The following is a 22,914-nucleotide window of genomic DNA, read 5'->3' as shown; positions in this document are numbered from 1 at the left end:
TTGTCCTAGATTGTGTTTGGCATATGCATTGGATTTTCATGTCCTAAAATCTATGATTTTATGGTGTTCTAGAATAGTGAAAGCCTTCAGGAAGGTCTGGATTGCAAGGCTTAAAGGATTAAGAGCTTAAAGCTTGAGTCTATCCAGAACGTCGTCACGCTGTGACACTTTGGGTTGTTACGATGTGACGAGGGTTGATCAGTGGTTATTTTGATTAATTATGCCACAAAGTGACCAGTAGATGGTCATGATGTGGGAATTGGCTGAGTGACCTTAAAGTATTGACTTTGACGTAGTTTGACTTTAGGTCAAATTTAGGGTTTTAGGTTGTAGTATGAGAATTAGCCCATGTTTGTTGTATAAGTGACCTATAGAGCTGGTTGTTGGATCTGTGTGTGGTGCTTCTATCTTCCAGTCTACGAGGTGAGGTTTCATCATTGTACTCGTGGATCGAAGGCACCAATACTAGCCCACCAGATTATGTTAAGTATCTTTGGGCTGCTACGATGTAGTGATCTGTAGATTGGTAGATCTGTATGATTACTTGTATTTTCTAGTTATCATATATTTGTTGCGTATGTAGACATACTGCGGTTGGGTTAAGGCAGTACTGCTTTGTGTTGTAAGTCAACAAACTCAGGAGCAATCCAGCCATGAGTTGTTGGCCGGGAGGGCAGTCTAGTCTCATGATGTAGGCTCGTGAGCAAGCTAGTCATGAGATGTGGGCGGAGGTAGGCAATCTAGTCTCATGTTGTAGATTCAGGAGCAATCCAATCTGATTTTGTGGGCCCAGTGTGCATGATTTATATGTATTGTATGTGTGGTATTTTGGGGGGAACTCACAAAGCTTTGGCTTACAGTTGTTGATTTCAATGTTTTAGGTACTCATGATGATAGGGGAAATGCCAAGGCATGATTGCACACATCCTCCTGTTATCCTATGTTTTGAGTGATGATTTATACTATAATATTTTATGGATTTGGTTTGTGAAAAATGATTGTCTAGCTTGTGTTTTTATGAAAATGTTTCATAAAAAATGAAAAAAAAATCCGCATGATTTTTGGGATGTTGCAGACTCACGGCTTGTTTTGGTCTTGTCATCAGCCAAACAAAGCATACAAACATACAAGAATACAAAGCAAGACCCTACTAGTCTAGTTAAGCATATAATCATATCGTAGTATTACATAGATAGTCTAATCTCGACATACGTAATTTAGTGATAAGACTTATCTGAATACGAAGGAGCTGAAATCCCATCTACTTGAAGTCGCGTAGTATCAGCTGCAAGAACCACCTAAACCAAATAAAAGTTAAACCTCAGTTTATAGCCTTAACCCATCAAGTTTGACTAAAAGTGAAACTAGTCAAAAAGTCAACAATCAACAGTTAATGGCTAACGGTCCACAGTCTTGCGTCGCGACTTCTGTGTTGGTCACGTCATGATTGTTAAGTGAAAAAATAGGCACAAATCGCATCACCACACCCTCATCAGTCGCATTGCGACTCTCAGTAAGCAAGCAAATCTGCTTGAGGTCTTAATCTACTAAGACCAAGGCTCCAAACTTCCAAAATCCGTCGAAAGAAGGACTTAATGGATATGTTGGAAACTTTATCTATTTTCATAAATCAAACAATCCTAAGTGTAATCCTAGATCTAGAATAAGCTCAAAATGCACCCAAAGCCTTGCATGACACAAAATAGAAGATAATAACCATTCATCGGTGCTACAAAGGGTCCATAATACATAAAGATTCAACCTTTGGACATGGATTTCTCCAAACTCCATAGAAATTATGACAAAAGGGACCAAAAGTACTTCAAATCTCAACAAGCATAAAGTTTGTAACTTGAATAATTACGAGCATAAAGATGACGTCAACAAACTTGTAATCCATGGATCTAGCCTTTTATGCACTAAAACCTTCCTTGTTTCAACTTCAAGCTTCACCAAAAGAACCAAGATGCCAAAAGAGATGAAAGGGGATAGGGTTTCGAGGTTGTATAGTTTATAGAGATGGAGTTTGAGGAAAATGACTAACCCTAAACTTCTCATTCCTTAGATACAACTCAAAACCCGAGACCTAGGATTTTCGGTTGTGGCGGTAACTGTGTCGCGACCAAACAACCAACCGCGCCACAACTTAATGAAGATCAAGAGCTAGATTACACACCAAAAATCAGGTTTTATAGAGATCCTCCTCATGGAGGAGTAAGTGTTTTATCTATAGAGCTAGGTTAAGGGACAATTAGGTTAGGCCTTGGGCCATCCCAGTTCAGCCTCAACTAGTTAGGGTTAGGTTACACTCTCAAGCAATGTTGTTGAGTAGTGTTGTCATGTCGTACTCTAGATCTACTATCCAGATCCGACACCAAGACCCGGTGGCCCAATTCCATGTCATATTAGTGGACCTGATGACTACTTACACTTAACATAAATAACCCAATATTACCAAAATGGGTCACATACTTTGGTTTTTATCTATATTTAGGTAACCATGTTTTTTCATACACATTTGACCAATAGACTTGTTTAACCACACAAAACCTATCGGATATACCAATCCAAGATTTATCTAGTATATCACATAATCATATACTAATAAAACATAGACATCATATCATACATTGGATATATAATGTCACACATAGTATAACGAGAAAACTCATCTGATGCCAGCAACCACAATCTTCCAAGTAGTCGCCTCAATGAATCAACTTGTGCGAACTACCTAGGTATGTTGGATTAACATTTTATAAACAGTTTTACAAACATTTACAACAGACAATTTACTACTAGCAAACATTTACAACATTACTACAAACTTCTACAAGCCTTTACATTCGAACACTTACAAACATTTTCATACAAATAATGACACTAAAATACTTATGAACTCACCAACTTTAATGCTGATAAACTCTTTCAAAATGACTTGTATACTCCGGTCATCAATAGACAGGTACCGAGGCCAGCTTTTGAGAAGATGGAGCTCATACAAGACTCATCTTTTATTTTGATTCATATTTTGGTGTCTTATAAACCACAGAACACACTTGTATTAAAATTATATTATTAATGCAATGGATGATGTTGTTTACTTGTTTACTATTATCCTGTGTTGTGATACTATACATGACGTCCTCCGCCCCATAACGTTTCCGCCGTTCTTGGTTTTGGGGTGTGACAGATTGGTATCAGAGCATTATTTATAGTGAATTGAGTATATCAACCCATAAAAGATATACATACTATAAATATAATGGGATTAAAATACTCTGACCAAGAGTTTATACTTTTAAAAATAAAATATTTAACTAAGTATACATACCTGCATTCATACTAAAATCAGTGTCACAATGACAAAAACAAAAGTATTATGATTGTTGAATATCACAAGTAAGCTCGGGGATGTATGGTCAGTCCTGGGAATGGCATAGCCTGATCAACTATGCTGATCTGAGGAGTGATTAACATATGCCCAAGAATGGTTGTGATATGGCAACAAGTCTAAAAACTTACCAACAATACTACAATGAAAACATTAGAACAAAACATAAAATCTAAAATACTATAAGAGTATTTTGTGTTGCTATAAATACTTATTTGAGAACTAAAAAGGTCTTTATTAAGTAGGTCAATAGTTGCTATGTGGATACACTAAGGTTATATGAAATCAAGGTGACATAGACTTAGAATTTGTGATCTTTTCTTCACTTCATGTTCCTTGTTTGGTTGTGGAGTTGAAGTTAGAGTCACTTATTCGAAGGTCTATCCTGCTTTGATTTCATATAACTGGTATGCACTATGCAAGTATTGAGGTACTGGTAAGGATCATTCTATAATTATCTAGTTAGTACGTCTAATAATTATTTCCTCATCCCTTTTCTCGCATAGATATCATGGCCGGATTCCATCCCCACGGCGACCCGTACTTCCCGAACGAAGGCAATGCTGGATGGTTTGGAGAAGAGCCAGAAGATGATCATCCAATCCCTTTGGATGATCACCATGCTGAAGGCCTTTCGGATGGTTCTAACTCTGAGCCTGAGGTTGATAAACTATCCCCGGTAGCTCCCGTTCCAAATCCTAACCCTCTCCGGCTTTTCAAGGCCCGACACCTCCTTGGGTAGAATGCTTGGAGACATGGAGCGAAGAGCAAGATCAAACTATGTCGTTTAATGGAGACCGAAGCTTCTACAACATAAGCGAAGGGGGCTCAGCAGACAGAGTTCTGTCAATCCTGGTCCGTAGAGTTGCCCGAAACGAAATTCAGGGCATGAAAGCTCTCCATCGTATCGCATAGGTTGATGCCAATGCAGGAATGCATACCATCCGCACCAGTCGCCTTGAAAATGCTCGTGAGAGATCTGAAAGAGACCACGAGACTCTGCTGCAAGCACTAGCTGAAACTGGAGCCGAAGTCATAGAGCTCCGAGTACGCCAGAGTGTGTACGAAAGACACCTGCTAGATATGGAACGTCAACTGGCTGAATTAAGGGTTCACCAGAGGGATGACCATCACCAGTAGGAGATGCTTTACTTTCCTTCCTTGTTTTAAGGAATCGTTTTTCTTGTCTATGTCCTATGTAGCACTTTTTTATGTAACTATCTTGTACTGTAAGTACTTTTAGTTAGGCCTTTACGCTGTCAAAACTTTTCTACTCCGGATATGATGTAAGACCTACTACAAGGTCAATTTTCCCAAACTTATTGCATCGTAAATATCAATGATATTGACAGTCGGCTAATTTATGTGTCAATTTGTGTTCAAATACTTTCATCCTACTATCGTTAGAATTCTATCTGAAACTCACTCTAGTCAAGTTATTGAACTATGGTAATTTAGCTCATGGATCATTTCCAATTCTCTTTCAAAAGTTGGATCATGTTATCCACCAACCAATCATAACTTGACTCAGAAATCAATCGTCTTGTAACCCTTCTATAAACTTACATTTACATGAATGATCAGAATACATCTAGGTTCAACCAAAATCACTCACAAACTCATTTTCTTATTGTATAACAGAATCATGTCGTCATCCAAAAATAGTCAGCCAAACAATGAAACTCCGATTTTGCAGATCGATGCGGCTACCTTCCAAGCTGTAGTCTCAGCTGCTGTGACAGCTGTCATGACTCACCTTAACACTAACAACGCAAATGTTAGCGGGATTGTTATCAATAATTCCAATCAAAGTAACAACCAAGTACATCAACGAGTATCAAACTACCACGATGCTCCGACTCTCAAACCCAAGAGTAATAAACGGAAGTTCTGGGATAGATTTAAAGGCAAATCACCCCAAGGGATAAACAAAAGACAACAACATGTAGCATCCTTTGCAGCCACGACGTATGTAATTCCTACTACCATCCCTACTAGTATCCCAGCTATCCCTAACCCAGCCAGGCAGTATGCCAGAAATCTACCGAAGTGCGATAAATACAGTTTCCATCATCAAGGTAGTTGTTGTCAGTTACACTGCAAGAACTGCAAAAAGAACGGGCACACCACCCATTATTGCAGAACACGGATCCAACACATTACTTCGACCACCAATGCTGAAATTTCTCGGATATGCCATCTATACGGCGTAATGGGAAATTTCAAGAGAGACTGCCCAACAGTGAAGAACGAAGGGGGAACGAGAGGAGTTTGACCCTAGAATAACAAAAGGCATCGAAGGATCCTACTATAAAATGGGTACACTTCCAAACTGCAGTAATTATTTACACTTATAACTACACCCACGATCAAATCAAATCTTAACATTGGTATAAAACTAGTGCAACTCGAGTCATGTCTTTCTGCGAGATCCCATCAGTTCAAGGGACTCTCATGCTACATATACTTACTTTTTGCAGTATACCTTATTCGTAGCAGTAGCACCAAAGATAAAACTAAAGTACTGAAACTCTTTCATAGATTGCGCCGTATTGTTTTTGTAACACCTTTTGATCTAGTCTAACACCAATTTTCCGAGTAGTTCGACATCGTCATTTGACTTGAGTCGATTTGATCCTCACAGTGCCAGTTTCATGCGAAAAATTCTTTTTCTCATAACCAACTTTCTAGCGAATCCGTCGTCCCAGAATCCGAGGTGCTCATGCGCAGAGTACCTTATGATTCGTAGTCTTCCCGAAGTAATTTCACCAAACCTCTCCGAAATACCACTCGTACAGTACGTCAAGTTCAATCCGAAGGCCATTAGGTTAATCTATCACGGAGGAATGTATACACAAGGGTGGTACATAATCAAGGTTCTACAGGCTTAGAATTGATGATTCCGCTTTAACTTCTTTTCTAGTTTGGATGTGAGCTTAGAGAAGAATCATTTATTCGACTGCCTTTTCAATCTTAATTAGATACGAATCGTATCCATGAGGCTGTGATTGATGAACCATGTATGAGTTCTAATATGAATTTTAGGACGGAGACTACTCAAGACTATGAGTGATTGTGCTGCCATGCTAATAAACTTAGAATCCAATCAAATGCCTTCTCGCCGAGCGGGGACAAGAGATACAGATAGAATAGAAGTACCTATCCTATTCCTTACTTCATGAGTAATCGTACTTTCTTTTGGATCTTCCTGATACCTTCCCAAAAGAAACCCCAGGATTACCTCAACAACCTCAAGGTCGACTTCAGAGTCGAATTAGTTGCAGGGGCTACCCCTGTAACCACAACACCCTATAGTCTAGCACCTACAGAGATACAAGAACTGTCTGGTCAACTTAACGAACTGCTCAGCAAGGGCTTTTTAAGACCAAGCTTCTCTCCTTGGGGAGCTCCGGTCTGGTTCGTCAAGAAGAAAGACGGATTGTTTCGTGTGTGCATCAACTAAAAGTGCTTAGTAAGATTACCATTAGGAATCATCGCCCTCTGCCTCGCATAGATGAATTGTTTAAACAACAACAAGGAACGAATTACTTTTCGAAGATGGATCTGAGATCCGAGTATCACCAGTTACGAGTGTTAAAGGAGGATGTCCCCGAACGGACGTTCTTCCGAACTCGTTACGGACACTAAGAGTCCGTAGTGATACCTCTCGAATAAGACCAATGCGCCCGCAGTATTCATGAACTTAATGAATACGGTATGTCGTCCTTACTTGGATCAGTTCGTCATTGTCTTCATAGATGACGTACTTATCTATTCTTATAGTAAGGGAGAGCATAGTAAACATCCGCGACAGACTGTAGAAACTTCACGATCAGAGAAGCTCTACGCAAAGTTCTCTAAATGCGAGTTTTAGATTCGAAGAGTTAAATTCCTAAGGCACATTGTTAGTGAAGTGGGAATTCATGTGGACCCTTCCAAAATCAAAACCATTGAGAGCTGGTCATCACCAAAGACGCCTATGGAAATTCGCCAACTTCTAGGTCTCGCTGATTACTGTCGTAGGTTCGTTTAGAACTTCTCGCGAATTACGAAACCTCTTACGACTTTGACCTAGAAGGGAGTAGCCTTTGACTGGGAAGAGAAGCAAGAGAAAGAAACCTTTGGAATTCCAAGTGAGAGACCACTTTCTTATGAAAGTCTGACCCTAGAAGGGGCTTGATACGTTTCGGAAAGCATGAAAAGCTAAATCCAAGGTACATAGGGCCTTTCGAGATTCTTTCCAGAATCAAACCTGTAACCTACAAATTCAACCTACCCGCAAACTCAGTAACCTACATTCTACTTCCCACGTCTTGAACTTGAAAAAGTGCCATTCCATCAGGACTCTTGTAATCCCACTCGACGAGATCGAGATCAACGAGAGCCTCAACTTCATGGAAGAACCGTAGTGACCATGGACCGAGAGGTCAAGCAGACGAAGCAAAGCCGCATCCCATTAGTGAAGGTTCACTGGAACGCCATGCGAGGACCTGAATTCACTTGGGAGCGCGAAGATCAATCGAATCGGAAGTATCCTTATCTCTTTACTTGTGTATTCATTCCCACTTCTTTGCCTAAACTCTAATTTCAGGACGAAATTCCCTCTAGGGGGATGATGTGACAACCCGAAATTTTCAATTGTACGAACTCTACAGTTAAACACTTCAATTAAAAGTCAAATTCATTTTTGCTAATTTTTAGCTCGGTTTAAAGTCCGTTGGGTATTTTTAAATATTTATTCTTCGAAAGAATAAACGAAAATAAGTTTACTTTAGGATTAATTGTGCAACATTTAATTCACAAAAATCCAAGAGTTCGGAGTTTTCGGGCCAAATAGTGTTTGGAACAAAAACCCTAAAGGGTATATAAATGACACTTAGTCATTTTTACCATTCTTTTTCCATTTCCAACTCAAGAACAATTCTCTCTCAAGTATCATCCAAAGATTTTTCGAGATCTTAAAGATTGTAAGTGTTTCCTTCCTTGTTTAGTCGATCTCTTCCATTTTATAGTGATCTTACATGATTTCATCCGTGAAATCATTCCATTTTCTTAGATCTTCAAGTGTTCTTCAAGAACACCAAAAACATCAAGAACACCAAGAACACACACTAGTGTTTTGGGCCGAAAACACCTTTCTTTACTTCCATATTGTAAGTATCTATCTCGTATAATTGTTATCTAGTAAGGATACTTGTTATAGAGCCTTGAAACCGTCATTTTTCCAAGAACAAAAGGGGTTTTTGGTTAGTGCATCTCCATAAACCGAAAACCCTAAAGAAAGGTGCCTTTAAGACCTTAAGCCTTTCCCAATGCTTGGTATTGAGTCTAGAACAGTTCTTTGCTTGTTGAAAGCCCTTGGAAATCACCTTATGCATCAAAGATCATGGGTTTTCAGCCAACCATTTGGACCGAAAACCTCTTGGACCGAAAACCATATGTACCGAAAGCCATATGGACCGAAAACCACAAGAAACAAACCACTTGGACCGAAAACTCCCTTAAGTGGCTATACAACCCTTAGATGCAACCCTTGGTACTTCTAGCACTTGAATCAAAGTGTTTTACATGTCTTAGGGTGTCTTAACTTGGTCAATTAGTTTTTAAATGACTAATTGGATACATATATGTGTTATTATATGATAAATAGGATCCGTGTGTGTGTGCTCAAGTCTTCACTTGACACTTAGCATCCTATACCATTCGTTCATCCAAACCACTCACTACAGGTGAGTTCATACCCCCTTAATTAACCTTTTAAATGTTTTTAAATGCTTTTATGGGGGGATACAAGTTGAATCATACTGGTTATTATATCAATCACATGTGATTAATAACTAGTACACAAATGGATTTACTATGCTTTAAACTGTCTTGTCAACAAAACTATTTTAAAATGACTTCCAAACACTTTTACATTTTAAACTCTTTATAAAACTTAGTTTTAGTTTCCAAATCTTTACTTTCAATTCTTTAAACTTATATGTTGTCAAAACCATGTCTAATGCCCATATAGTTATATAAGTAAGGTTTGAAGGACTTAGGACTAATAATACACTCTATATTCTGTTCCTTGTTTGGTTGTGGACTTGGAGTACCCTATTGCTTGTCCGAGTGTCGTTTGATCCTTAGTTATATATTATTTATATAGGTATAAGACATAATAGCTTTTATCTCAGTTCAATACATTTAGTTATGCAAAAAATCTACTATTAAACTATAATAGGTATAGTTTAGGAAGATACTACTCAGTAATTCTAAATACTATGAAACTTACAAAGATTTAGTTCATACATGAGTCAGAATATACTATTGAGAAGAATGAACATGAACATATACATATACATATACATATATATATATATATATATATATATATACATATACATATACAAATAATAGAACATATACATATACATTTACAAGTAAACAGAAGGAACATACACGAACATAACATTAGAATATGAGATTTACTTCTACATGACGCAGATTCCACCGTTGTCATGTTGGTAACCAGAGTCTCCTGGAGGGAGAGCGGACATTGTGTGTATAGATCTATACGGGACAGACTATCCCGCACCCTGACTGTTAGCTACAGTCCGAGGCCGACCAAGCCGATAGGGTGACAAATGTCACATTTATTTTCGATGTCTTTCATCGTCGTGTTTATTAAGCCGTCAATCAGTATGGTTACAAATCTCACCTTACCTTATAATTCACTGGCTTTAAGGTAAGTGGTACTAAAGTAGTTTACAGATACAAAACTACAATTCTATAATATTATCCCTAATACATTTGCATTGAAACGTTTTCTAGATAAACGATAATGTACAAACTATATTTTGATAATGATAGTTAAATTTGGGAAATATACATATTTTTACAAACAAACAAACCAAATATTGGGTCTTGGTAGAAGACTACAGTTTAGTAGAAAATATGGAATTTTCTTGGGAGATATGAACATTTTACAAACAGTTTTACAAACATTTACAACGAACATTTTACTACTAGCAAACATTTACAACTTTACTACAAACTTCTACAAGCCTTTACATTCAAACACTTACAAACATTTTCAAAAAAATAATGACACTAAAATACTTATGAACTCACCAGCTTTAATGTTGATAAACTCTTTCAAAATAACTTGTATTCTCATGTCATCAGTAGACAGGTACCGATGCCATCTTTTGAGAAGACGGAGCTCATACAAGACTCATCTTTAATTTTGATTCATATTTTGGTGTCTTATAACCACAGAACACACTTGTATTAAAACTATATTATTAATGAAATGGATGATGTTGTTTACTTGTTTACTATTATCCTGTGTTGTGATACTATACATGACGTCCTCCGCCCCAGAACGTTTCCGTCGTTCTTGTTTTTGGGGTGTGACAATCAATTTAAAGGTTATATATAAAAAGTTAGTTTTTATATAATTTAACACAAAATAACCTGTATTAATTTTAGTGCATTTGAACCTTTTTATATCTTTGATAAAACATCATTTTATTACTTATATATTTGGAGTTTGTAAAAATCACCATTTTAAAACTTATATTTGAGTATTTCAAAATTTGACATTATTAACATTTTAATAAAACCATATTTTATTTTAAAACAAAAACTTGTTACATCTTGTGTCCACATTATAAATTTTGAAAACCAAACTCCATGTGATGTTTATTATGTCCAAAATTATTTTAGCATGTGAAAAAATAATTTATCAACCACACATAAAAATTGCATAAAATAAACAACACAAACATGCTTAAAAATATATGTGCATAAACATAACCAAGTAGTGATATTATTTGTGAGCCAACACAAACAAATGCCAAGTCCATTCCTAAGGGACTTTTAAGGGACCAAAAATCTTCTTGTAATGTTGTTGTAGAAGCTCCCACTTGAGAAAACACCCATTACTTTCAAAAGATTGGAAAAACTTCTTTAAAGCAATATTTCAGCAATATGCAACACTTTTCAGAAAAGGTTGCATTAGGTCCAATAGCTCCAAGGGAAGCTGTCAACAACAACACTTTTTGCAACAGATTGCTGAAAAGCTTGCCTTTGTCCCAACACAGCTCTAAACCTCAAAAATTGCGTTCTTGTCTCATTTCTTGTTACATTTTTGTACAAATAACTTTTTTCTAACAACTAATCTATTATTTACATAAATAAACCAAGAAAACTAACCAATTTAATTTATTACATACCATATGAATGAATAAATTATTACAATCATTCTATAATAAAAAATAACCAACACAACAAACACAATGGTCCTTGGCTAGTTTATGCACATCATACATATCAACATAGACATTAAACAACCTTTGTTTTTCTAAGACAACTTTAAATGACAAAAGATGCATGAAAAACTTTTTTCACAAAAGATAACAGTTATAAAGTTGTCATAGAAAATATATATGAACATGTTTTTATACAAAACCAGGTTATCCATATTCTCCAAAGACTAAGATTTCTTAAAATCAAAAAATATAACCAAACTTGCAAGGTGGCTCTTAATACCAATTGTTTCATTTTTATCCAACAACTAGTTTAAAAAACAAGAAATTTAGCAATGGAAGACTTGATCATTTTTGTATAACATAAACAGGTTAAAACCCACCAAGGATCTTCTTGTAAAGTTTGGAAAGAAAACAAACACAACTAAAGAAGAAGAAGAAAAAACAACCTTTGTGGCTCTTTGGATCCTCTTGGGAGGCTAGGAAGTTGATGAAAAATAATAAACTTTAGAGACACCAACAAGAAGCCAACCTGATATAGATGCTAGTCTAAAACTCTTAATCTCTTAAGCTTGAAGTTCATAACCAAAGTATGAACTTCAAGATATTATAAAAGCAAGCAATATTTTCAACAGATAATTAGAAGTAAGAGAACGTGCATCATAAGGTGCATGTTACGGTTTTAAGGGGAGAAAAGAAGCAAACATAAGTGAAAGTCTTTCTCGCTCTCTCTCTCTCTCTCATACACACACAAACACACACACACACACACATATATATATATATATATATATATATATATATATATATATATATATATATATATATATAACATGGACAATACTCATGGGTCTTTAACCATTAAGCACCCATTCTTCTACTAGCTAGAATGTCTCCCATGCTTCTTATTACTTTTGATTAAATAAGTCAAAAACCCATTCCTTTGTCTCCTTGTCAATTTCCGGCCACACCTCAAAAAGTAAGAATAATGGTTTAAATTTTATAAACTCTAAGTTTATAAAATATAAACTTTTTCTTTAGGAAAAAGACAAAAAGTTTCAACTAGTCCAAAAAGTTATACATAACTTATTAATTCATGCAATATGGAATACTGTGCTACTTTCTAATGAAAATTATTATTTCTTAAAAATAAATAATTTTGAATTAATTATAAGAGTTTATTGATATTTATTAAAATCCATTTCTAATAAATAATCAATTATATCAAGTTATTGTTAGTGTGACCCTTTAGTATCATATGTTAATTAACAATATCAGTCTTAAAGGTTGTAAACTTTTTAGTTCATATGGTTGTGTTTTAATCTTCCTAAGCTTTGTAAAATGATCCTGGGTGGGTAAAATGATTTTACTTTATTCAAACAAAAATGTTTTTATTGCTAATTATGCCTCTATAATTGGATTATTTTTAAATAAAATTCTAACAATACGTTGGCGGACGACTTCGTGCTTGTCGTGATCTTCATTAGATTGTGGTCGTGCTATGTGAGAAGATCAGTCATTGTGGGTACAAGCAATGATCTACGTAGGAAATGTTATAGTCATAGATATGAAAATTAGGAGTTTCTTCCAAGAAGGAAGAGAGCTAAAAATCACATATGCAGAGCCACTTTGGGCTTTAATCGGTTGTGAGTAGCAACATGTAAGAGTTGGAACCCAAGTAGGAGAGAACCAACCGTTAAGACAAAAGTGTGAAAGGTAAATTGAATTTGTTTTGATGTTAATATCCAGGAGAGTTGCAACACAAGAAGCTAAGTGAGAGTCAGTAGCTTCAATAATTATAATGTAGATAATAGATCGAGTGTTTTGGTAGGCAAGTGAGAAAATGAAATCAGATGTCCTATGGGAACTTGAAACCTTTACATGTATCTATATGTAAAAGGGACGATCTTATATTAGATCTTATCATCAAGTGTACCAAGATTGTGTAGAATCACGGTGTCTCATGAATTATAGTTGACCAAGTGATGAAGGAATACCTTTCTGAGTACCGTATGTGTAAAGGATTGGTCCATAGAGAATGCTTTCATTGAGTCATAAGTAAATATTTTTGAATTAAGATTATACTCTGATTCTCTAATATATATATATATATATATACATATATATATACATATATATATATATATATATATATATATATATATATATATATATATATATATATATATATATAGACATACACACTCATACACACAGACACACTTATGTTAGTGATGGAATGAAAACACTTGTAGCTAACAAAGTTGAAACCTGAAGCAGACACAGATTAGTAAAGTTTGTGAAGTTTGTCATTGAATCCTTAGTGATAAGTGGAATGGTTGTGTGGGGAATTAAGCATAATAAGGTCTCTGATTTTGAGTGAAATTTTAAATTAACAAAGCATATGTTTCAATAATGAAACTAGGTTAACAAGTTGATAAGTTGTCATAAAAGAATCTAGAATATTATATTGAGTAAAAGTCAATAGAGTGGGTTGATTTTGTACTGTAGGACACAATACATAAACAATTCTTACTTGGGAGAACTAAAAGCAAGTGGCAGGGATCACACTTATCCATTGAGTTTGTTCCGGAGAGGAAATCATCCTAAGTAGGGAGCATTGTAACGCTCTTAATTTAGGGCTAGACATTTAAAGTGATTTTAGTTATAATTATTCATGTTATTGAATAATTAAAATCCTTATATGGGATAATTGTTCTTCGTAAACGTTACGAACAATATAAATACTTATTTATTATATACATGTTATGTCAATACTATAGTAAATATTTGTAGAAAATCTTATTAAATTTTTTACGTTGAAGCGATAAAATAAAGTATAAAAATAAAATATTATTTATGATAAATAATCTTAACAAAACTTGTGATGGTCGTAATGATGATTTTGTGAGTATAGAGAACGCCTAAATCTGATTTCGTATGAAGAAGTTATGATTTTTTGAAGTTTCAGGTTCAACCCAACACAACAATTTATGTATCAATAAATGAGATAGAGATCAGTTGCTGTTTAGCCAAAGCAATGTAAAGAAAAACTGAAGTACTGATAAATATGAATCGGTTAATATACATAATGTCGAGAACAAGTTCGTATGAAAAATTATGATTTATAATAGAATATTTATGCAATAAAATAAAGTATAAATCATATATATATATATATATATATATATATATATATACACACACACACACATATATGTCATTAGGAAGGTATGGACGATGCGGTTGATATAACACTAATATTGAACACTTATGCCATTAGTTTAGTAGAAATATCATTATTTCTATTTAAAATAGTATTAGTTAGGGTCGTTTAGTCATTTAAGTAATTATAAGGGTGCTTTATGAAAATTCGTTTACTCAAAATAAGAGGCTCTAGGTTCTCAAAATTCTTGCACCAGGTCTCTTTCAAGAGTCTTTCTCTTCGTACCCTCGAGCATGTCGGTCCCTCGTGATTCGACATCTCTTTCTATAGTTTGGGAATAGTAAGCTGAGCGTTGGAAGAATCTTTCAAAAGAAAGATTCAATGATAAAGTTCTTACCGCAAATTTCTAAGTTTTCGCTAGACGATCTTGTAAGCTTGTTTAAAAGGGCTAGCTGAATTATTAGTCAACGAGCTAACTTTCCCGTTGATCTTCCAACTCAATCAAGTGAGTGCATAGTTACTTTCATGATCATGCTTTAAAATAAGTATTAAATACCTTAAGGATTAACTATATGCTGAAAGTTTGTTGAGTTGTATTCTATGCTTCTAGTATACTTTATATGTGAATTAAATGCCTATTGTCTATAATACGTGTTAGTTGTATATTTGATAATACTACGTAACACTATGTATGAGCCAAATATAATTATATAAGTGCTAAAAGTATTATTGGATATACCACATGATAATTTGAATACAAGTATTATTTCTTAGAAAGATTTAAGTGTTCGATTAGGTGTCTAAGCCCATAACTATAAGTGGTATGAACTTTAATTGATAGTAGCACAATCCTTTTGGGTTGCCCTCAAACCTAGCAATTGGACATGATTATTTTGGAGAGAGAGAGAGGGGTTAATTTATGATTTGAATAATAAATTGAAATAATTGATTTTTTAATATGTTATGAAAACAATATATTAATTAGAAATCATATTATTTAAACTAATATTTAATTAGAAATTAATTAGAATTAATTTGGTGATTAAAAGAATTAACTGAAAGTGCAGGGACTGAAGTGAAATTGTTCAATAGTTGAGCAAGAGGCATTCTAGAACCTACATGAAGTTATGGACGGTTTTAAGGAGCCTTAGGGTTTCTAGAATTATCTTTGGTGGAAAATTAGGAAGCTGGATAATTACCTAGTTTAAGATAAGATTATATTGGGTTTGAGCTTATCTAGGGTTTCTTGATTGCGCGATAAATAGGCCCTTAGGGCTATGAATTTCAACATTCATAAACCTAGAAAAGATCTGGCCAAAATTCTCCTCCTCCTTCTCCATAATCCTCAGTTGATAGTATTGGGTGTGAACCATCAGAGGCACAACGTTTATGGTGCTAGCTGCCAAAAGATTTGAAGAAGGATTCCAGGTTTTTTGCAAAAAATCTTCAAAGTAAGTTTTTTATCCTATTAAATTCGTTTTTCATTAGAAAAGTTTTGTAGGATGATTGTTCATAGTATGTTGTCTATATATGAAAGACATAGATCCTCAATAGGTTGCATGTACCCTAATCATTTGAATTGTTTGAATGTTTTTCCACTAAGTGCATAGAAGTTTTGTTACCTACATTTTCCATCAGTGGTATAAGAGCCTTATGGCTATCTTTCATGTATTTGCATATTGGTGAATTGATCAATCAAAAGAAACAAATTTTTTCGAAAAAATTTGTGCTCACGACGTGAGCTCGGTCAGATCCGTAAAATCTGATGCTTATCTGCCTAATCTGATTTCATATGATAATTATCATCTATATTTACATGCCAAATCCGATTTTACTTAGGGGTCGTTTGATAGTTGCTGACTGGGTTAGAGCTGACTGGGTTAGAAATGCTGACTGATTCCATATATGACTGAGTTTATGCTGTTTGATTATTTATCTGAATGGTTGTGCTGAATGAAAAAATAACCATATTACCCTTGTGTCGTCTCTTGTGCTGGATAAAAAAATTATAAAACCACAAATTAACATATAAAATCCAAATTAAACATACATCAATTAAAATCCAAATACAAAGTGTAATACAAAATCCAAATACAAATTGTCATACATAATAAAAAAGTACACAGTTTAACGTGAACCATTTGAAAATAACTGATTAGCAATCTGGTCACGCAAATTAGTCATATAGTTAACGGCTTCGAAACCCCATTCTATGCCTTCAATGTTTTGACCCTCATTTCCTCCACCACCCACATTATGAGTAACCATAGTGTTTTGTTCAAAGTTCGTAAATAATTCATCTTCAATATCGTATTTCCTTATAAAATTATGGACCACAACACAAGAAATGACTATGTCTCTTTGCACTGGAAAAGGATAAGGAGCCATTTGTTTTAAAATTGTAAATCTCGCCTTCAATACACCATAAGCACGTTCAATGTAATTTCTAAGTTGTTCATGAGCATGATTGAACATTTCTTCCTTAGTCAAAGCTCTGTTTCTTCGAAAATCGGCTAACCAATACCTAGTATTGCGGTAGGGAGCCATAAATCCACAGGTATTGGTGTATGCGGCATCACAAAGGTAATATTTATCTGTAGATGTATGACAAATTTATCATATAAATAATATAGATAATAAAACGTATAGTAAAGTTACAAACCTGGTGGAGGGAATGGAAATCCGGAAGTTGGGTTAAATGCAACTTCTTTCAAAACTTTAGAATCATGTGCTATGCCCTCCCATCCAGCCCATACAAAGGTGAATATCATATCAAAACTACAAATTCCAGTTACATTTTGATAACATTCACCTTTTCCTCTTCCCCTATAACGAGTTTGTTGATCAACAGGCACAACTGCATGTACAAGTGTTCCATCTAGTGCACCTATTGCTCCGGGAAATATCTGCATTAGCCGTCTATGTCGTTCTGAGGTATTTCTTGTTGAATTAGATGAGGTTGGTACTATAATTTCTCGTGCAAAACACATCATTGCACGTAAGACCTCATGAAAACATTGATGAATCATTTGTGTGGAGTGATGAAATCTTTCTTTAACGGCTCGAACACGTTCATTATGTCCTATAACATGTAAAAACATAGCCATCTTCTCTTCAACGCTTATCATCCTACTAGATTGCAACCAATTTCTTTGTGTAAAGTGATTGCATAATAGTACAAATGCATCTTGTGAAAGACGTATCATATCGTAACATTGTATAGGACATCCGTGTATCAAATCTTGCGTATACACATATCCCTTTGCTACCTGTTCGCTAGCTCTTATTCTTTTAATTATTCTTTGCCTTTGTCGGACCAACATCAACCAATACCACGAGAATATAAGAAAATATAAAAAGTCACCTTCTTTATCCATGTGTCCTGTTAGATGTCAAATACAGATTACATTTTAATCAATAACATAACAATCCATAACATAAATTCATATAACATAACATTTCATAACATAACCGCACCTAAGAAAAACATAACATTTCATAACATATAAATTCATATAACATAACTGCACCTAAGAAAAACAATCCATAACATAACTAAACCATGGAATACTAATGTCTAACAATGAACCATAACATACTAAAGTTAAACAATGAACCATAACATACTAAAGTCAAACGTAACATGTTAATACTAAAGTCAACCAACTAATCCAAACTTTTTTCCCGCATTTGTTACCCACGACTCACAAGTTGACAAGTTAAGGCGCAACCAAATTTTCCTATTACCAGCACCTTCAGCAAATAACATAAGAGCAGTGGTGTGTTTCGGATCATATTCTCCCCACTCCAAGCTTGTCAATTTCTCCATACAAGCATCCATCTCCTTGTCAAGATTATTTGCTTCGGTGAATGCTTGTGCAGCCTTGATAATCTCTTTTCCAACTTCTTTCAAATCATAATCAAGTGTGGTTTCTTTAGGACCATTTCGTTTGCCCCCCTTGTTTTTTGTCCGCCCAGATGATTCCTCACTAGTAGGTTGAGGTACTGTTGAGCTTGGGGTATCTGCATGAGGTGCTAGCTCATCCATCTCTGTATCCTCAAAATCATGTGTACTAAAGGTTTCATTGGGATGAGGTAATGTGGAAGATGGCCCCCAACTGTGAACACCGGTCGAGGTCGCCCCGTCGAATAGTTGGGTACAAAGTTCAGGGCAAGGGAGGGGTGCATTTCTCAGCTTATCTACATACTTGTTCAACTGTTTGACAAATTTAATAAATATTATTAAAGTAATAATCTACTTTAAAAATATGTATATATGTACCTTCGCTTCCGCTTCCCATTCTTCATTAGTCATGTTAAAAGAATTTGTAACGAGATTATAAATATTTCCTGTTTTGTTTTTAAGTTTTAACCACACTGCATACTTTGCTTTTAAATAGTCGTATCGGTTTCTCATTTGTTTTTTGTCGACAATAAAATTATGATCTGTTTTCAATTTCTCCACAACCACAGCCCATGAGCTTGCTTTTAGTCCGCTACCCTCCCGGCCATTGCTTGTTAATTCTTGTATACATGCTTCGAAAAAAGTTTTGTCCACCAATTCCGACTTCCAACTAACCCTAATTCTTTTATCTGTCATGTCTATTGTAAAAAGAAAAAAAAAATCTAATCATCCAACATATATTTTTTTGTTTAAGATAAAACATATATATTTTTTTTTGTTTAACCTAAAGATTATATAACTTGAAGACAATACTTTGGAGATATCATATACACACAGTACATAACTTGAAGACAAGATCTCATATATCAGTTTGGTAATACACATATACCTAAAGATAATACAACTTGAAGACAATACTTGGGAGATATCATATACACACAATACATAACTTGAAGACAAGATCTCAAATTCTAATCATTGTCTTGACCATTTTGATCTTACACACATATGCACATAAACATATCATATATACATACATTACACAATTCATTCAATTTAACAATTATATAAGGGCTTGAAGACAAGATCTCAAATTCTAATCATTGTCTTGACCATTTTGATCTTACACACATATGCACATAAACATATCATATATACATACATTACACAATTCATTCAATTTAACAATTATATAAGGGGCTGTGATTTCACACATTAGTTGCTGAAGATTTCATACAAAAGCAATTAATTCCTTCATATAGATAAAATCAGATTTCATCAAAAACACATTATAAATTGATTTCATGCTAACCCTTTGTTCTAATTGAATCCAAGAATAATGAAAGAAGTAATTTCAAATCCTAATTTCAGAATGAAATTATCAATTTGACATCAAACATTGAAGGGTTTGTGATTTCAGAAAAAAAAAACAAAAAAAAAAGACGAAGAAATGTACCTGCAGTCGGGAACTTGTGGCTTGGTCGGGGCTATGGCTTCGTCGCCGGAGCTGAGTCCTAGCCGGGTCAGCAGTCAGCTCTGACCAGACTGGGTAAGTGCAAATCAAACGACCCCTTAATATATCAGGATAATATGAAATCCTAGAAGTTAGGAGATAAGTATTTGACTTGATTAATTATTTGTTGATTAATATGATTGATTTTTTAAGTGTATGAATAATTAATTTGGATATTAACTTAACTTAATAATTAATATCAAAAAATATTTTGTTTAATTTTAAATTTAAATCAATTGTTTAATTTTTGAAATTTAAAATATAAACTAGTATTTTTTTGAAAAGTTTTAAAAAGTACATCTTATACTATATGTAGAATTAAATGTTTAACTATTATTATACGTATAAGACTAAGTCAATCGAACCGCTAGTATGCCTCATTCACGAAGCCGATCTATAAGGGGGGTATAAGGAATTGCCTATAAAATGGTAATTGAATTGGTGTCCACTCTCTCCTACTGATTCCTTGATTGGTGGAGGATCGTTAGCCGAAGAGGTTTGATTGGACAACTAATTCTCATTAATATGTAAATGCGATTAAAAGTAACTAAACAATTTTATTTTTAAATTTCAATCTTAGTTACTTTAGGAAAATGTGAATTTTTATGCTAACCCATGAAATTGCACATTGCACTTTATAAGTCGTTATTAGAGCGTGTGTGGTTAACACTAATAAGGACTAACAAAGAGTGACAATGGGTGTCTCGAAAATTATCATTGATTAATGGAGCGCGTGTGGTTAACCGACACATTAAAATGAGATGAAAAATGACATCGAGAGTACCAAGCTAATTTGCATGGTTATTCACATCTTGTTTGTGATCCTCGATATCTCAGTCACAAAATGTAAGAGAATAATTGAGATTAAACATGTCATTGAAGAGTTTTAATGAATCTCAAAATATCTAGGAATTTCATTAGAATAACCTAATTCGTTCAAATTTCGTTTTCTTGTGGTGAAACTGGTAAATTGTCATTTACCTACCTTTATATAATATGCAAGTAGATTATGACATCTCTTTGCTAAGTTGTGAATTATCTAGTTGGATCCTAGCCTTAATATTTCATTTTGGGTGTTATATTGAGGATTATTCTTATCAAACTAAAAACTATCTTTCTTTTATAGATGTCTACTCCAACCGATATTTTTGGTTCCTCCTCCTCCAACAAAAACAAATTCTCCTTGTTGAACATCTACTCCAACGTGAAATTGGATGTCACCATTTACAATGATTGGAAGCGCAATATAAAAATCGCCCTTCGTTTCGAGGACAAGGAGTATTTCCTTGAGAGGCCATTGGATGCGATTGACGAAGAAAAGGCCACTCTTGAAGAAATGGTCGCCTACAAAAAACACTACAATGATGCAACAAAAGTTGCTTACATCATGGTAGCTACAATGACTCCAGAATTACAAAGACACTATGAGGATTACTGGTCGTACTAGATGAACAAGGACCTTATGGAGAAATACAATAAGCAAGCTCGTCAGGAAAAGTACGAGGTGGTAAAGTCCTTCATTGCTAACAAGATGGAGGAGGGAGAGTCTGTTAGTAGCCACGTTCAAGGAATGCAATGATACGTAGATAAGCTTCTCAGGCTGAATGTGAATTTTTATGAAGAGTTGGCAATCGACGTAGTGTTGAACTCTTTGCCATGTTGTTATGATTAGTTCATATTGAGATATCATTTGAACAACATTGAAACTACTTTGTCTCAATTGCACAACCTCCTACGAACTGCTGAGGTACGAATGAAGGAAAAAGGTGTTGCCTCTACTTTTTCTAGTGCTCTTGTTCTGGCTAAACTGGGTCGTCAAGCAATGGACCCAAAGGAAAATCCAGTTCTGATGCTCCCCCTGTCTCTATTCCCAAACATGCCACTTGCTTCTACTACAATGAAAAGGGGCTTTAGAAACGAAGCTGCCTAAAGTACTTGCAAGATATCAAGGATGGCAAGGTAAAGCCAACCTCGGAAGGTATTTACACTATCTTATCTAACAAATCATCATATTCTCATTCTTGGGTCCTTGATACATGATGTGGATTTCACATTTGTTACAATTTACAGGGGATAAGAAGAAGTGAGGATGTGGAGCATGGAAGGGTGAACCTAATCATGGGGAATAGACAATCTTCACCTATCACCATGATTGGAGTTTATGGTTTAGTGCTTAGTAGTGGGTTGGTATTAGATTTAGTAAATCGTTGCTACTCATCAGAAATGACACACATCATTATTTCATTTAATGCATTGTTTAAACAAGGTTTTAGATATTCTTTTAATGATGATAATGGTTCTATTTCTGCTTACAAAAATGGTATTTTTTATTTTGAAGCTTTACCTTGTGATGGTGTGTATGAAAATGTGATGATTGATTACAATTTAGGTAATAATGTTTTTCAAATTGAATTGTCTAATGGTATAGACAAAGCATGCTTGTGGCATTGTCATCTTGGACACGTTAACAAGAAACGTATTGCCTAACTCCAAAAGGACAGAGTGTTGGAATCATTTGACTTAAGGTTAGATGATACATGCAAATATTTTCTATTGGGTAAGATGACAAAATCACCTTTCTTTGGATCTTGTGAAAGAAGTGAAAGATTGTTGAATATCACACACACAGATGTGTGCGGACCCTTCAGATCTACCACAAGGGATGCAAGTCGATTCTATGTG

The sequence above is a fragment of the Lactuca serriola genome, chromosome 1, assembly GCF_051521515.1.
Source record: "Lactuca serriola cultivar US96UC23 chromosome 1, Lser_US96UC23_V15, whole genome shotgun sequence".
Lineage (NCBI taxonomy): Eukaryota > Viridiplantae > Streptophyta > Magnoliopsida > Asterales > Asteraceae > Lactuca > Lactuca serriola.
Note: the sequence above shows the minus strand (reverse complement) of the source record.